The sequence below is a fragment of the Erpetoichthys calabaricus genome, chromosome 11, assembly GCF_900747795.2.
Source record: "Erpetoichthys calabaricus chromosome 11, fErpCal1.3, whole genome shotgun sequence".
NCBI classification, from domain to species: Eukaryota; Metazoa; Chordata; class Cladistia; order Polypteriformes; family Polypteridae; genus Erpetoichthys; species Erpetoichthys calabaricus.
Genome location: NC_041404.2, coordinates 52471457 through 52487430, shown reverse-complemented (window position 1 = coordinate 52487430; position 15974 = coordinate 52471457).

The window sequence follows — 15974 nt, the reverse complement described above, 5'->3', positions numbered from 1 at the left end:
CCGAAGTCTCATTTTGCGGGATTCTAGTTCTTGATATTTTTTAGTTTATAATTTAAAAATGGAATAAGAATCTGAAAATCAAACAACATCACATTAAAGTTTGATAAATTCTGAAAAAAAATGATACCACACATATATACAGTACTGTGCAAAAGTTTTAGGCAGGTGTGAAAAAATGCTGTAAACAAAGAATGCTTTCAGAGATATAAATAATGATTGTTTATTGTTATCAATTAACAAAATGCAAAGTGAGCGAACAAAAGAGAAATCTAAATCAAATCAATATTTGGTGTTCCTACCTTTTGCCTTCAAACCAGCATCAATTCTTCTAGGTCCACTTGCACAAAGTCAGGGATTTTGTAGGATTCTAGTCAGGTGTCTGATCAACTAATTCTACCAAACAGGTGCTAATGATCATCAATGTCACACGTAGGTTGAAACACAGTCATGAACTGAAACAGAAACAGCTGTGTAGGAGACTTAAAACTGGGTGAGGAACAGCCAAACTCTGCTACCAAGGTGAGGTTGTGGAAGACAGTTTCATGTCATGGCAAGATTGAGCACAGCAACAAGACACGAGGTAGTTCTACTGCATCAGCAAGGTCTCTCCCAGACAAAGATTTCAAAGCAGACTGGGGTTTAAAGATGTGCTGTTCAAGCTCTTTTGAAGAAGCACAAAGAAACGGGCAACTTTGAGGAGCAGTGGTCGGCCAAGGAAACTTAGTGCAGCAGATGAAAGAAACATCAAGCTTATTACCCTTCGAAATCAGAAGATGTCTAGCAGTGCCATCAGCTCAGAACTGGCAGAAACCAGTGGGACCCAGGTACACCCATCTACTGTCCGGAGAAGTCTGGCCAGAAGTGGTCTTCATGGAAGAGCCAAAAAGCCATACCTCCGACGTGGAAACAAGGCCAAGCGACTCAAGTATGCACAAAACATAGGAACTAGGGTGCAGAAAAATGGCAGCAGGTGCTCTGGACTGATGAGTCAAAATTTGAAATATTTGGCTGTAGCAGAAGGCAGTTTGTTCGTTGAAGGGCTGGAGAGCGGTACAATAATGAGTGTCTGCAGGCAACAGTGAAACATAGTGGAGGTTCCTTGAACGTTTGGGGCTGCATTTCTGCAAATGGAGTTGGAGATTTGGTCAGGATTAATGGTGTTCTCAATGCTGAGAAATACATGCAGATAGTTATCCATCATGCAATACCATCAGGGAGGCGTATGATTGGCCCCAAATTTATTCTGCAGTAGGACAATGACCCCAAATATACAACTAAAGTCATTAAGAACGATCTTCAGCGTAAAGAAGAACAAGAAGTCTTGGAAGTGATGGTATGGCCCCCACAGAGCCCTGATCTCAACATCATTGAGGGTGTCTGGGATTACATGAAGAGACAGAAGGATGTGAGGAAGCCTACATCCACAGAAGATCTGGGGTTAGTTCTCCAAGATGTTTGGAACAACCTACCAGCCGAGTTCCTTCAAAAACTGTGTGCAAGTGTACCTAGAAGAATTGATGCTGTTTTGAAGGCAAAGGGTGGTCACACCAAATATTGATTTGATTTAGATTTCTCTTTTGTTCATTCACTCTATTTTTTTGATTGATGAAAATAAATGATTAACACTTCCATTTTTGAAAGCATTCTTTGTTTACAGCATTTTTTCACACCTGCCTAAAACTTTTGCACAGTACTGTATGTAGGTTTTAAAATAATCCCAATTTAAAGCGTGCCAGAAAATGTGACATAATATCGTTGTACAAAATTGTTGCACTTTTAGGCTTAGGATTTTATATATAGAGAGTAGATTATATCCCTGTCATTAACAGACACCTTGTCCAGGTTTGGGCTTGATACTGTTAGGATGCACCACAGCTGGGTTTCCAATAAACATCTTTGTTACAGTAAGTGGAGGTGGAAATGAAACATCTGGAGGAAACATCAGGACATGAGGAGGATGTGCAACCTCCATACAGGAAGAGAACTCAGCTCATGTTTAGAATTACTTCTAGAATTGACACTTAAAGTCACACAAGGATAAAAATAATAACTAGCATAATAAAAAACATAATACATATTTACTAAGCAACCTACACCTACTCCCAGCTAAGATGTTTGAGAATGAATGTCATTAATTGACTTCATGACACCCCGAGCCATAAACTGGAACTCATGATGATGTTTCTGGTATTAACACTATGGCTGCACCATCAAGATAATAACAATATTATTAATAGTAGTGATAGACTGTGTGAACTAAATAGCATTTACACAATGAAAAAAGGTTTGGTGCAGCCACCCGTATACTTGAGCCCGGGCTGCAAAAGGCAAAATAGGTTGCACAGATGTGTACAGAATTGAGTCCAACATAGAACTGAGGAAACATAGGAAGTGGTCTGGGTTTTAAGGCAGGGAACCAGAAGTGATGTCAGGGTGGCCAGAACAAGAAGTGACATCTTCATAGCCTGAACCAGAAGTGATGTCATTGTGGCCAGAGTTGGAAGTGACATCATCGTGGCTGGAACTGGAAGTGACATCTTCATGGCCGGAATCAGGCAGAATTTCCCGTGTTTGGTCTGCAGAGATAACAGAAAAAGAGTTAGCGCACCCTGCCACCCCTGGCCTGGTGTGAAATTACCTCCATTTGGTCCTTTTAGCCTCCCTCCCATGTGCACATGTGTGACAACTGCAAGAATGCCATTGTTAGTCTGCCACACAGCTGGATTGTGCAGAGCTTGAAGGCCTACCAAGACAGTCCGGTCATCACTCGTTTCTTGGAGAGCACAATGAGAACATGGCGAACCAAGAGGAATCGGTTCTACAGTAGTGGATTCACTAAGTTGGGGTATAACACATCAAGCGAGGAATTTTCCCAAGATGACTCCCTGCTTCCCATTCTTTTTTGCCATTCCATGATACCTCTCAGTGGCATTTTCAACATGAACAAGCGGGGTATGAAATCGAGACAGGCTAACAATTCGGTCACTTGATGTACATGGACAACCTGAAGCTCTGCACATAAAGCAATGCTTAAATGCACAAAGAACTGGCCCAGGCTGAGCCGGTCAGTGATGACATGTGGATGGAGTTTGGTCATGACAAGTACGTCAAAGTGACTTTTCACAGAGGCATGCTTGTAGCAGCTATTGACATAGTAATAAATGACAAGGAGAACATCAAGAACCGAGAACCAGGTGAAGCATACAAGTACTTTGGTGTTGATGAGAGTGACAACAAACACAAGCTGATGAAGTCCTTTATCACCAAGGAGTACTATGTCAAATGTGACTTGCCACCAAGACAGAGCTCAGCTCACAGAATGAGATCTCAGCCATTAACTGTCTGACTGTACCAGTCGTCCCATACAACTTTGGCATCTTCTCATGGTCCTCTTTGGAACTAAAGAACATGGACTGTGTAGGAGAAATGATTGAACATGAGACTCAAAAAAGAGTTGGAGAATTGTCTCCTTAGAATGTCCGGCAATCTTGCACAAAATAAGCAGAAATAAGTGATCAAAAACATTTTATAATCAACATAAGCTGGATGTGAGTATTTATAGAAAATGCTGGCTGGAAGGAAGTAGTAGTAGAAATGACGTCATAACTGAAAAATGGAAGTGACGTCATCAGGATGTGACCGGATGTGATGTCATCAGAAGGCCACTGGAAGTGGAGTCATCGGGAGGCAACCAGACGTGACGTCGTCTTCGGGAGTCAGAGGCGGAAGTGATGAAATGAAATGTGAGACATTTTGGGAATCCGGAACTGTTGAAGGTGAGTGAATTATTTTATTACTTTTCTTCAACAACTCTGGTGATAGGAGAGAGGCGTAAATATTTGATATTACCCCCTTGTCTTGCGATAGTTCACTCACCACAGGACTTGTTGGTTGCCACCTAAAGGGTCATGTGTAACAATTGAAAGACCAGAAAACTCCTCATAAATCATGGCTTCTACATCCAAAATTATTAATTGAATGACAACGGAGGAGATTGTGATTGTTGTTCTGTGTGAGTACCTTGGGTGGCTACTGTGACTGCTGTTCAAACACCACCAACCTCTGAATGAGCGCAAGTCCATCGTGAAGAGAGGCCATGAGAGAGTGCCCAAGACCACTAATGCTAGCAGCAAGAAAACCAAGCAGTTACACAAAAGTCCAAGATCATGGAGGCGAGGATGCAGCGCTACAAGAAGAAATCACTGCACAGCCAGTTCTTCAACAACCTGGACTAGGACCAGGTTAACAAGTACCTGACACACGCATGGCTTTGAAGTGCAGATCTCAAGGTAGAAACCATCACAGCCGTCAAGATTAGGCACCTTAGATTAGGTGCAACCATACACCAGATGCAGTCATTGACACCACAGAGTGTGTCGTCATGTAGGACAAGAACATTCACACAGACCGTACCATCACCACCAAGAGGCGGGACATCGTTTACCATGACAAGAAGATGTGATGATCATCATCAATGTGACGATCGTGAATGACAACAAAATCCTGAGCAAGGAGGCCAAGTATAAAGACCTTGAGAGTAAAGTCAGACATGGAACATGAGGACAACAGGGGCTCCAGTAGTCGAAGGCGAACTGGAAACCATCAGGACTGAGTTCCAAGAGCACCTGTAGTGTTAACTTATTTTTTGACACTACATACATGAATCGCAAATGACACCTCTGTATTAACACACAGTGGTCATTAATGCAAACTGTACTGTAGTATCCAGTATGTTATCATGGAGAGGCGGGGCTGGATGGGTGATTGACAGTAAAATATCACAATTCTGAATTCCATGAACCCCTGGAACATTTTACAACCCAGGGAAGGTTTAAGAAGAGAGGCGGACCAACGGAGTTTGGCAGAAGATAAAGGGATGATCATGCAGTTAGACACTGCACTCCATAGTGGAAGATGATCAGGGGCCTCATGTATAAACGGTGCGAACGCACAGAAATGTTTCCACGCTCAAATCACGATGTATAAAACCTAAACTTGGCGTAAAGCCTCGCACATTTCCACGGTACCTCATACCCTGGCGTATGCAATTTCTCTGCTCGGTTTTGCAACCAGTGTCAAAGCAGTGCTACTGTTCCTGTGTGGTCACCCTTTCTTTCTTAGCTCCACATTCCTGACGCGGCTTTATAAATACACTGAAATTAACTGCATATTGTTTATTAGTGTAATGCATCTGATTGTAATTAACCTGCAGCAGTATAATGGTCCAGGGAATAGCCATAATATTCATAATACCATAACTGCTTTAGTGTTGTTACTCTCAATGCATCTTCTTCTTCTTTCAGCTGCTCCCGTTAAGGGTTGCCACAGTGGATCATCTTTTTCCATATTACTCTCACTGCACCACTCTGAGTATTTATATCACTGTTATCTGAGTGGGGAATCACAGCAGCAGCTGATCGGAAAGAGAATTATCGGTATACAGTACCAAGCACACACTACCTCAGCCACGGCAAAACGCATCAAAGTCTTTCCTGTACGGACCTGTTTCATCCCAAGAACTCTAAACGCACTCAATCAGTCCATCAAGTGCTCCTTGTAGAACTGTTTGCACTTATAAGTACAATCACCTCACTGTAAACTTACACTACAGTTATAATATTGCACAACCTGCGCTACTTTATAAAGCGCATATGATGACGATATCATTTATAAGATGAAATGCAGCAAAATATGTTGCTTATAGTATACAGATAAAACTTTAACTTCATTTAAATAATCAGTATTGTTAATAATTAAACATGTGAGGACACGGTGCCGCAGCGTTAGCTAGTTCACGGATAGCTCCTGCCTTGCGCTGTGTTATTGCTGGTGCTGACGCGACACTGGAAGGATAGACGAATAGAACAATTAAACATGTACTACGAAGATATTTCAATGTTCCTTAAAAGTTTTGAAGAATCGGCGTTCTAAGCTTACAGATGGCTTAGCATCTATTACAGAGCTGATTGTGTGGTGATTGGGTATTTGGAGAAAGAAAAGTAAGGACAGGAATTGGAGGTTAGTACGTTTGAAAGAGACAGTACTGCTATAATAAATTATTTCATCGAAGGTCGCACATGGCGCAGCAAGCCTCTTGCGTGAGATATGAACAATCACTGCGCCACCGTGTTCCCATGTTTAATAACATGCTTTCATTGCTATCATCATGAAAATAATATCACGTGTACATCTCAGTATTTTAATTATTCAGAGAGCTGTAATATCACGAATGTAATGGATTCTGTGTCCTGTCGGAGAAAGAGAAAGAACGGAAGCACGTAGTGATTCACACACATAGAGCACATAGAAGATCAAATACAGAACAAAGCATTTAACGTGCTACTTGAGAAAGTAGTAAAATAACGATTTTAAGATGAAGTTTATGATGATCTACTTTAATGACAAAATAAACTACGTGATTAAAGTGGAAATTTCGAGATTAAAGTTGACATTTCGTGCTTTTTTCCCACCGTGTGCCTATTTTTTTTTCTCTGTACTCTAATAAGCTTTCATATGACACTCAGACGGTCCGCTGCGAGTCGCCTTTTCACAGCGACTTTGATATGTGACTTCTTTTTTATTTCGGGCACTGTGCGACTTTGTGAACTTGAGCTTTCCAGTTTCTCCGACACTCTGTCACTCGATCAACTTTCTTTTGTTGATTATACCACTGTTTAAACCAACAAATAGTACGTTTTTCCTTTGCCTCCACTTGGTATTCGCTGAAATTCTTATATTTTCCCCCGTGCTTTTCCCATTGTCTTTTCACAGAAGGCTATTTATATCGATTTGCATATTCAAAGAGGCATAATTCTGGGAGGAGTTGCGGCGGGACAGAAGGCGCGTGCACGTGCGTTACTTTTCACGCTGATCGGGATTTATGTAGTGGAAGAACGTGAAAGTATGCGTGCGCACAGATTCCTGCATCTGGATTTTTCTGTGCATACGCACATTCCTGCTTTTGTGCTTACACCATGTTATAGTGTGAGTTCTACGCACGGCGTTAGAAGAGGACACAGGAAGAGTGAATTTGACTTGATATTTTGTATGGTGTGACAGTACACTCATCCAAACATGGGGCAATAATATTTGTGTGTGTGTCAATTTGCACGAATGTGGCCTTCTTTACCATTACCTCACGTGGAGTGGCGGGGTGAAATGTGAATCTGTGTATTACCTCACATGTTGTAACGACGTCCAAAGTTTGGAGGACAATTAGAAAAATGGTTGGTTGGCACAAACGCAAATGATTGCTATGGCAAAGCAGCATTTTTCACTTAGCATTAACAGCACATTCGTCTTGTGTGATGGCGTGTAGACGGTGTGATCATGCAACGTACAAGATTTGTCTTAATTTTTATTCCATCTCTGTCAAGTTCACTGTTGTCAAGCTTTTCCAAAACATTCATTCAGCTTGATAATCTCTGTCTGAGCGCCATCTTCTGGCAGCTCCTAGCGAGTGCTCCTAAATCTCGGTGAAGTTAGGAGTTGTCTCCTAAATTGGGAAAGTTGATAAAATACTTTTACTCATAGGACCAGCTTTGCGTCACTCTGAGATTCTTGAGCCCATTAGGACCGTTTTCCTGCTCTGAGCAGTGAGCTCCATCTCAGGTAGTTAAGAGCCTTGACATCTTCTTTTTAAATGTCATTATACAGTGCTGTAATGGAGGCGTACAGCTCTTATGTAGTTGTCCCCACGTGTCCTCAAAAGGTCTATTATAAAATAAAAGTCAGAGAAGATATAAAAACAAAGATTTGTGTGCAGAGTTTGAATATCTAACAGACAATTTTAGAAAAGTGCAATGCCTCCGGGTGCCATTGCCAGGGCTGCAATACAGAAGGCCAGTGTTGGACACCTGGTGAGTTGGCCGACATCAGAGCCCCGGGAGTCTTGTCTCCACATTGACTTTCACGTTAGGCGAGGAACACAATTACAAAGTGACAAATGTGCGTACATGGCGATCTAACCCTTTTGTGAATGATACAGGATCATTTTTTTATTACACATTTTCGACATAATCTCTTCTCATCTCAACAAACACCTTCCCCTTTGAACTCATCTCCCTGACAGATGATTCCATACATTTCTCTAGTGTTATTTTCATAAGTTACACCATTATCCTGCAAGGCGGCTTACATAATGAAACAAATAATATTGACTCTTTCTTCAAATCGAGCTATTGCCATTGTGATGAGGTTGGCCTGGGTGACAAGCTATTTACCTCTGAGCTAAAATAGAGAGAAGGAAATGGAGAAATAATAAGGCAGAGAAAGAGGAACGGCCATTGAGCAAACAAACGAGTGAACAGTGTAGGCGAAAGTACAGGGAAAGGAAGTAGAAGGTCCAGATGTTTAACTTGCTCTGAGCCAGCAGGAAGCACTGGTCTTCATATTGTAGCACACAGGGGGAAAAAAACACAAACTCTTTGGGACCCCCATTTTCAAAATTTTGGGTTACAAAGACAGTCTATCCTGCCCTGGGGTCCTAGAGAGCAACTATGCAAAAACTGTTACAGATTGGACAAAGGGTGTGGGATTGTACTGGGAACCGAAAGATGGACAGATATTCTGTTTTACACATTGGGACCAGTTGGGGGGGGGGGGGCACCACCACTCCCAAAATCCAGACACCAACACACCCAGCACAATACAGGATATTGTTAATTAAATGTAGTGGAGTCACAAATTGTTAAGATCCACTTCTACAACCACAGATAATCTCACTCTTCTCCCTTCTTCCACTCCTCCAGGTCAGTGTCACCCTCTGCCTCTGACCGCGAGCAGGTGCTTTTATGACTGACCCAAGAAGTCTTCTGGTACCACCATATTGCATTCAGGTAGCACCTCTGGGTCTTTAATATAAGGACTCCTCCTTTCTAGCAGCACCCCCTGGTGGCTCCCAAGACACCCAATAGGGCTGCCCACTGGAACTACAACTCTGTGGGTGTTCACCTGGGAAATCCACATAAGGGATGGTGTCATCTAGCGTACTGGACAGACGATCTTCCTCTATTCATTCATTTTGTACTCCTGGTCAAGAAAGGCATTTAAAATTAGCTTGTCCATCCTATCCTTCCATTACAGCCTCCCGTTTGGGCAAGGAGCCGCCCTCACTCCTGGCACCGGCATGACAGTCTATCCACATTTGTACCTGCAATACACAATGCCCTCCATGAATGTTTCAGACAAAGATGCATTTGTTCCTTGGTTTCCCCCTCTGCTCAACAGTTTAAAATTACAAATCAAGCAACCTCATGTTGAACAATGGCAATGACTGACTCCAAAGTTTAGAAGCAAGCCGAAGTATCTTATGAAGCAATGAATCTCACCTGAGGAATCACAAACACCGGTGACGCCAATTATCCCAAACATTATGGTGCCCTGAAATGGGGGGAACTATGTAGAGAAGGTGACCAGAATGTTTGCAAATCCCCTGAAATGAAAGTCTGCAATGTACACTTTAATCACAATATCTGAATTGTTTGATTTGTAATTTTAAACTGTGGAGGAGAGGTGAAATGTGTCTTTATCTCTGTACATATAGATACTTTATACTGTACATATAGATTGTCATCAGTATCTTGTAGAAATGCCACGTGTACAAAGCAGAGTGAAATTCTGACCTCCATGCCACACCAACAGGCCACACTGCTCAATGATAGATAGATAGATAGATAGATAGATAGATAGATAGATAGATAGATAGATAGATAGATAGATAGATAGATAGATAGATAGATAGATAGATAGATAGATAGATAGATAGATAGATAGATAGATAGATACTTTATTAATCCCAAGGGGAAATTCACATACTCCAGCAGCAGCATACTGATAAAGAACAAAGAATATTAAATTAAAGAGTGATAACAATGCAAGTATACAGACAGACAGTAACTTTGTATAATGTTAACGTTTATCCCCCCAGGTGGAATTGAAGAGTCGTATAGTGTGGGGGAGGAACGATCTCCTCAGTCTGGCAGTGGAGCAGGACGGTGACAGCAGTCTGTCGCTGAAGCTGCTCCTCTGTCTGGAGATGATCCTGTTCAGTGGATGCAGTGGATTCTCCATGACTGACAGGAGTCTGCTCAGCGCCCGTCGCTCCACCACAGATGTCAAACTGTCCAGCTCCGTGCCTACAATAGAGCCCGCCTTCCTCACCAGTTTGTCCAGGCGTGAGGCGTCTTTCTTCTTAATGCTGCCTCCCCAGCACACCACTGCGTAGAAGAGGGCGCTCGCCACAACCGTCTGATAGAACATCCGTAGCATCTTATTGCAGATTTTGAAGGACGCCAGCCTTCTAAGGAAGTATAGTCGGCTCTGTCCTCTCTTACACACAGCACCAGTATTGGCAGTCCATTCCAATTTATCATCCAGCTGTACTCTCAGGTATTTATAGGTCTGCACCCTCTGTACACAGTCACCTCTGATGATCACGGGGTCCGTGAGGGGCCTGGGCCTCCTAAAATCCACCACCAGCTCCTTGGTTTTGCTGGTGTTCAGGTGTAGGTGGTTTGAGTCTCACCATTTAACAAAGTCCTTGATGAGGTTCCTATACTCCTCCTCCTCCCCACTCCTGATGCAGCCCACGATAACAGTGTCGTCAGCGAACTTTTGCATGTGGCAGGACTCCGAGTTGTATTGGAAGTCCGATGTATATAGGCTGAACAGGACTGGTGAAAGTACAATCCCCTGCAGCGTTCCTGTGCTGCTGACCACAATGTCAGACCTGCAGTTCCCGAGATGCACATACTGAGGTCTGTCTGTAAGATAGTCCACAATCCATGCAACCAGATATGAATCTACTGCCATCTCTGTCAGCTTGTCCTTAAGGAGCAGAGGTTGGATGGTGCTGAAGGTGCTAGAGAAGTCTAAAAACATAATTCTTACAGCACCACTGCCTCTGTCCAAGTGGGAGAGGGATCAGTGTAGCTTGTAGATGATGGCATCCTCTGCTCCCACCTTCTCCTAATATGCGAACTGCAGAGGGTGGAGGGCGTGGCGGGCCTGTGGCCTCAGGTGGTGAAGCAGCAGCCGCTCCATGGTCTTCATTACATGTGACATCAGAGTGACAGGCCGGAAGTCGTTCAGTTCACTAGGATGTGATACATTTGGGACTGGGGTGATACAAGATGTTTTCCAAAGCCTTGCGACTCTCCCCTGTTCCAGGCTCAGGTTGAAGATGCACTGTAGAGATGTCCCATTATGAGGCCTGTAATCTCTGGATATTGCTGTCAGAATAAGAATTGACTGGGAGAAGCAAACACAAAGTCGTAAAACAGGCAGCGGTTGTAACCATGAAGATAAACGAGAGCGTTATCAGAGCCAGAGGACAAGACCAAAATCAGAGTCGAAGACCAGACAGCACACTCTAGCGCCTACTTGTGGAGAAGCTAAAGGCGTCGCCACACTCCTCGTCTGTGTGTTTTGGGCCCGATTGGGAGATGATTAGTTGCGTTGCGTTCGATCTCCAGTTCGCTCTGCACATGACTTTCTAGTGAGCCAGAAGCAACAACAAACATCCCATGGGTGTGTTGTGGACTTCGTTTTATTGGGCAGAGACGATTTCTTCCAGGGGAAAATGGAAATTAAGATTTGACTGGAGCTACACTCGTGCACTGGCATATTTGTGATGATTATGTGGTTTGTTTACCTAGCAGAGCTGTGTGAGCAGAGCGCCTTTTATATTATAACTAAAAGAAAACATGAAAGTGCGTTACTTCAAGAGAGGACACATTTCATCTGTCGACTCTGTGGTGGGCTCTGCTGAGGGCCCACAGTGAAGCAACGCCTCAATTTCATTCAGACAGTCGACGTATCGGGTGAATGCAATTTCGCTGTGTGATGGTGCGTACTTACTCTCTGAACGTCACCTCTATTTAGGTTATCTTAAATCACATGTCTGCTGTCTGTAGAGATGTAAATACGAGGGGGGACCCAAAAATAACGAGAATTTTTTTCTGGAGGCTGGAGGGGTCGTTAGTTCTGACGTTTGCCGCAAGGTGCATGTACTAGACCACCCTCTGCAACTCAGAGGCCAAGTGCCATCCTTGAAGTGCTCAAGCGATTGCGTGATGCTGTGCGGAGAAAACGTCCCGAACTGTGGCAATCGGGCGAGTGGCTTCCGCATCACGGCAACGCTCCTGCCCATACAGCATCGAGTCTGCGGCAGTTTCTCACGAAAACCATGATGACAACGGTTTCCCACCCCATCCACTCACTGGACCTTGCACCCTGCAATGCAATGAAGAGGAACCTTAAAGGAAAGCATTTTCAGAATGTAGAGGCGGTCAAGAAGCAAACGACAGAGGCACTGAAGGCTATCACTGTGCAAGAGTTTCGGAACAGTTTTGAACGATGGATAAAGTGGTGGGGGCAGCATGGTAGCACAGTGGTAGCGCTGCTGCCTCACAGTTAGGAGACCCGGGTTCGCTTCCTGGGTCCTCCCTGTGTGGAGTTTGCATGTTCTCCCCGTGTCTGCATGGGTTTCCTCCGGGTGCTCCGGTTTCCTCCCACAGTCTAAAGACATGCAGGTTAGGTGGATTGGCGATTCTAAATTGGCCCTAGTGTGTGCTTGGTGTGTGGGTGTGTTTGTGTGTGTCCTGCGGTGGGCTGGCACCCTGCCCGGGATTGGTTCCTGCCTTGTGCCCTGTGTTGGCTGGGATTGGCTTCAGCAGACCCCCGTGACCCTGTAGTTAGGATTCAGTGGGTTGGAAAATGGATGGATGGATGGATAAAGTGGTGGGACAAGTGTATTGGGTCTCAGGGAGAGTATTTAGAGGGTGATTAACCCTTAAACTGCTACAAATGGCTATAGTCGGTTCCCAGTGCAATTTGCCAGCAGATCAGTCCGTGCCGTACATTCGTTGAGCAGCCAGCTCATGACCACTGGCGCCCCCTAGCCAATCAGCGTCACTGTCCTTATGATTCAGCCGCTGGATTTGACTATCCTGCTGGCATCAGTGTTGGCCTCTGTGTGTTCTTGCGTGCAGCCAGTTCAAGCGCAGTCAGCTCGGTGATTTACTGAATTTCATCAATGGCATCAGTTGCACCTTGGACATACCCTGTATCATAATAGATTGCTACTGTAGTTTTTTTTTATAGTTTTTACAGTTCATTGGCAGCGTGTAAAATGATTAGTCAGTTGCAGTAATTGTGGTGCTCTTTGCATGAAAAAAAATATGTGTTCCATTAAAACTTCACATTTTCTTTGTGAATTGTGACGTTTACTTAAAAAGTACAGCAAAAAAGTATCTGGCATCCAGGGGTGCATTAACCCCCCAAGTATGTGGCAGTTTAAGGGTTACATTTTGGAAATGTTCTGAGAAATTCTCGTTATTTTTGGATCTCCCCTCGTATCTGTTAACAACGTTCACTTGGGAATGTTTGATTCACGTTTAATAATAATAATAATAATTCTTTACATTTATATAGAGATTTTCTCACTAGTCAAAGCGCTCTCCACACAGGGAGGACCCGGGAAGCGAACCCACAATCTCCTTACTGCAAATTCGCATCAACAAGCACCTCACTCCTCTGGCAGTGTAAGATTAGGGGGTTTGATCGTCGGTCACAAAGGGCATTCATTTCCTGCCACCTCTGTATGTGGTCGGTTTGATCTACACAATCACAGATGAAACGAAATCTTTTTTACACGGTCTTTTTCTATCTGATTCCATCGTAAGTAATATAAAGATATGATAAATCTGGAGTGTTAACGGTAGAGGGAGATACCGAGCCCTCAAACCCCAGACACACAAGAATCAAGACCACTCTGATTCAATGAAAGGATTTTTATTGTGGGAAACCCTTCCTGTAAGAGTTTCCCACTCCTTTTAAGAGATTAACAACAGCCAATACACCAAAGAAATACTTGATCTTCAGTCTCTCTTTTCTCTCTGGCCACCTCCCTCCAGCAAATGTTGCCTTTCTCTCCCCCCTCCCCCCCCACCCCCACCCCGACTCTGACTCGCCCAGATGTGGTAAGGTGGTTCCTTTAATCTCGGCAGGAACCAGGAGTGCTTCCAGTGCCGGGGAAAAGCCCGATGGAAGTTCTCTAGAAGGTAGAGATGGTTCCTCCCTGCAGTTTCCCACCTGGTGATAGGCATCATGTACCACAGGACTACATTTTCCATCATTCCTGTGGGTTGAAAATTAGGAGCAATGAGACAATAATGCTACTCTCCAGTATATAGGCTCTGGAAAGGCCAACTCCTCCGATCACTGCATACTTATGGCCTCCCTTCCTGGGAAGGGATCAGTACTTGACCTCGTCAGGACACCAGACAATCTCCGACAACACTTACAGGTGCTAAGACAGATCGGATCGACTGCGAGTTGCTTCATCAGGACTTGTATGCACGCGTGGAGTTATTCTTATACAGAGGTGGGTAGTAACGAGTTACATTTACTCCATTACATTTACTTGAGTAACTTTTTTTTAAAAAATTGTACTTCTAAGAGTAGTTTTACTGCATCATACTTTTTACTTTTACTTGAAAACATTTCTGAAGAAGAAATGCTACTCTTACTCCACTACATTGGGCAACACTCGACTTGTTACTTTTTTTCCATTTACACATTAGATACGCTATATTTTTGCCAGAGAGAAGCCACCTGTGGATCTACTGCATGACTGTTTCACCAATCAGACGTAGCAGCAATAATCACATGACTCTGTTTCACCAATCAGACGTAGCCATGCAGTCACAATGACTACACACAAACTATGGCGGCATAGCGGCACAAGCTCTTTACAGACAGCGGACAGGGAAAGAAAGAATACATGAAAGAGGCAACTGTCTCCAATGCTACAATTGAAGAGGATGACTTTTTAATCATGCGGGGCTCCTGTTCCCTGCTAAACGGTCACAGCTTCACTGCGAGAACCTTGACAGCCAACTCCTGCTGAAGCTTAACCATCACTTCACGGAATGAAAAACAAGCACGTTTTAACCAAACATGCACAGACAAAGATTGTCAAGGTAAAGTGAGACTTCTTGTACGTGCACAAGTTGCCTTGTTCTAATGTTATTTTCTATCAGTTGTGCTATATGGAGGGCATATACAGTATTATACGGTCAGTGTACAGTATATCTTGTCATTGTAAGTAGTTTGCACTGTTCAAACATACATGTTACCTACTGTAGGTATTGGCTTTGTGGACGAAAAAGGCACACTGAAAAGCAGACAGATAATATTTTCTCAATTCTCTTGTTTATTCATTCGGAGTCACAGTAAGTAGAGATTCAAAAGAGCATAACTTGTTGCCGCAAAGCTCAATTGAACCCTGATCAAAAGCCAGGAGGGGTTTTTTATACTTCAGCATCTCATGATTAATAAGACAGAAAGAACATCCTTATCAAAACAGTAAAGTTAAACAATATGTCTGTTGAGCTAAGCATTATCTGTGTTCTCAAAGCTAAGCACTGGAGAGACGCCTTTGCATAAACTACAAGTACTTTCTGCAGCCTTGTGACCTTGTCCCTGAAACATTCACTCTGAGAAAGGGAAAACAAGAAACAGCTTACATTTTATTCATGTGGACACTATTTCTCCTGAACCCTGGAATAACATATTTTTTGTTAGTTCATAAGCCAAAGCGTCTCTCACTGGCAAGTTACAAAATAGTTATAAAAATTGTAATTTACTAAACATACAAAATACATGGTGCTGAGGAGAACATTCTTCTTCTACAGCTTCAAAAGCTTTGTTGTGAAAAACTGGAACTTTGTGTTATTTGTGCACCTTTATTTTGTAAAGATGTTATTTATTTTTACTCATTTTTTATTTTATTATTTGGAAATAGCAGAATTTTCACATTATTTTATATTTTTGTCTGTCTTACTACAACATTTCTAAAAAATAAATAATTTATTATGATCAAACAGGAGCGGCATGGTGGCGCAGCTTCCCAGGTCCTCCCTGCATGGAGTTTGTATGTTCTCCCTGTGTCTGCGTGGGTTTCCTCCCAC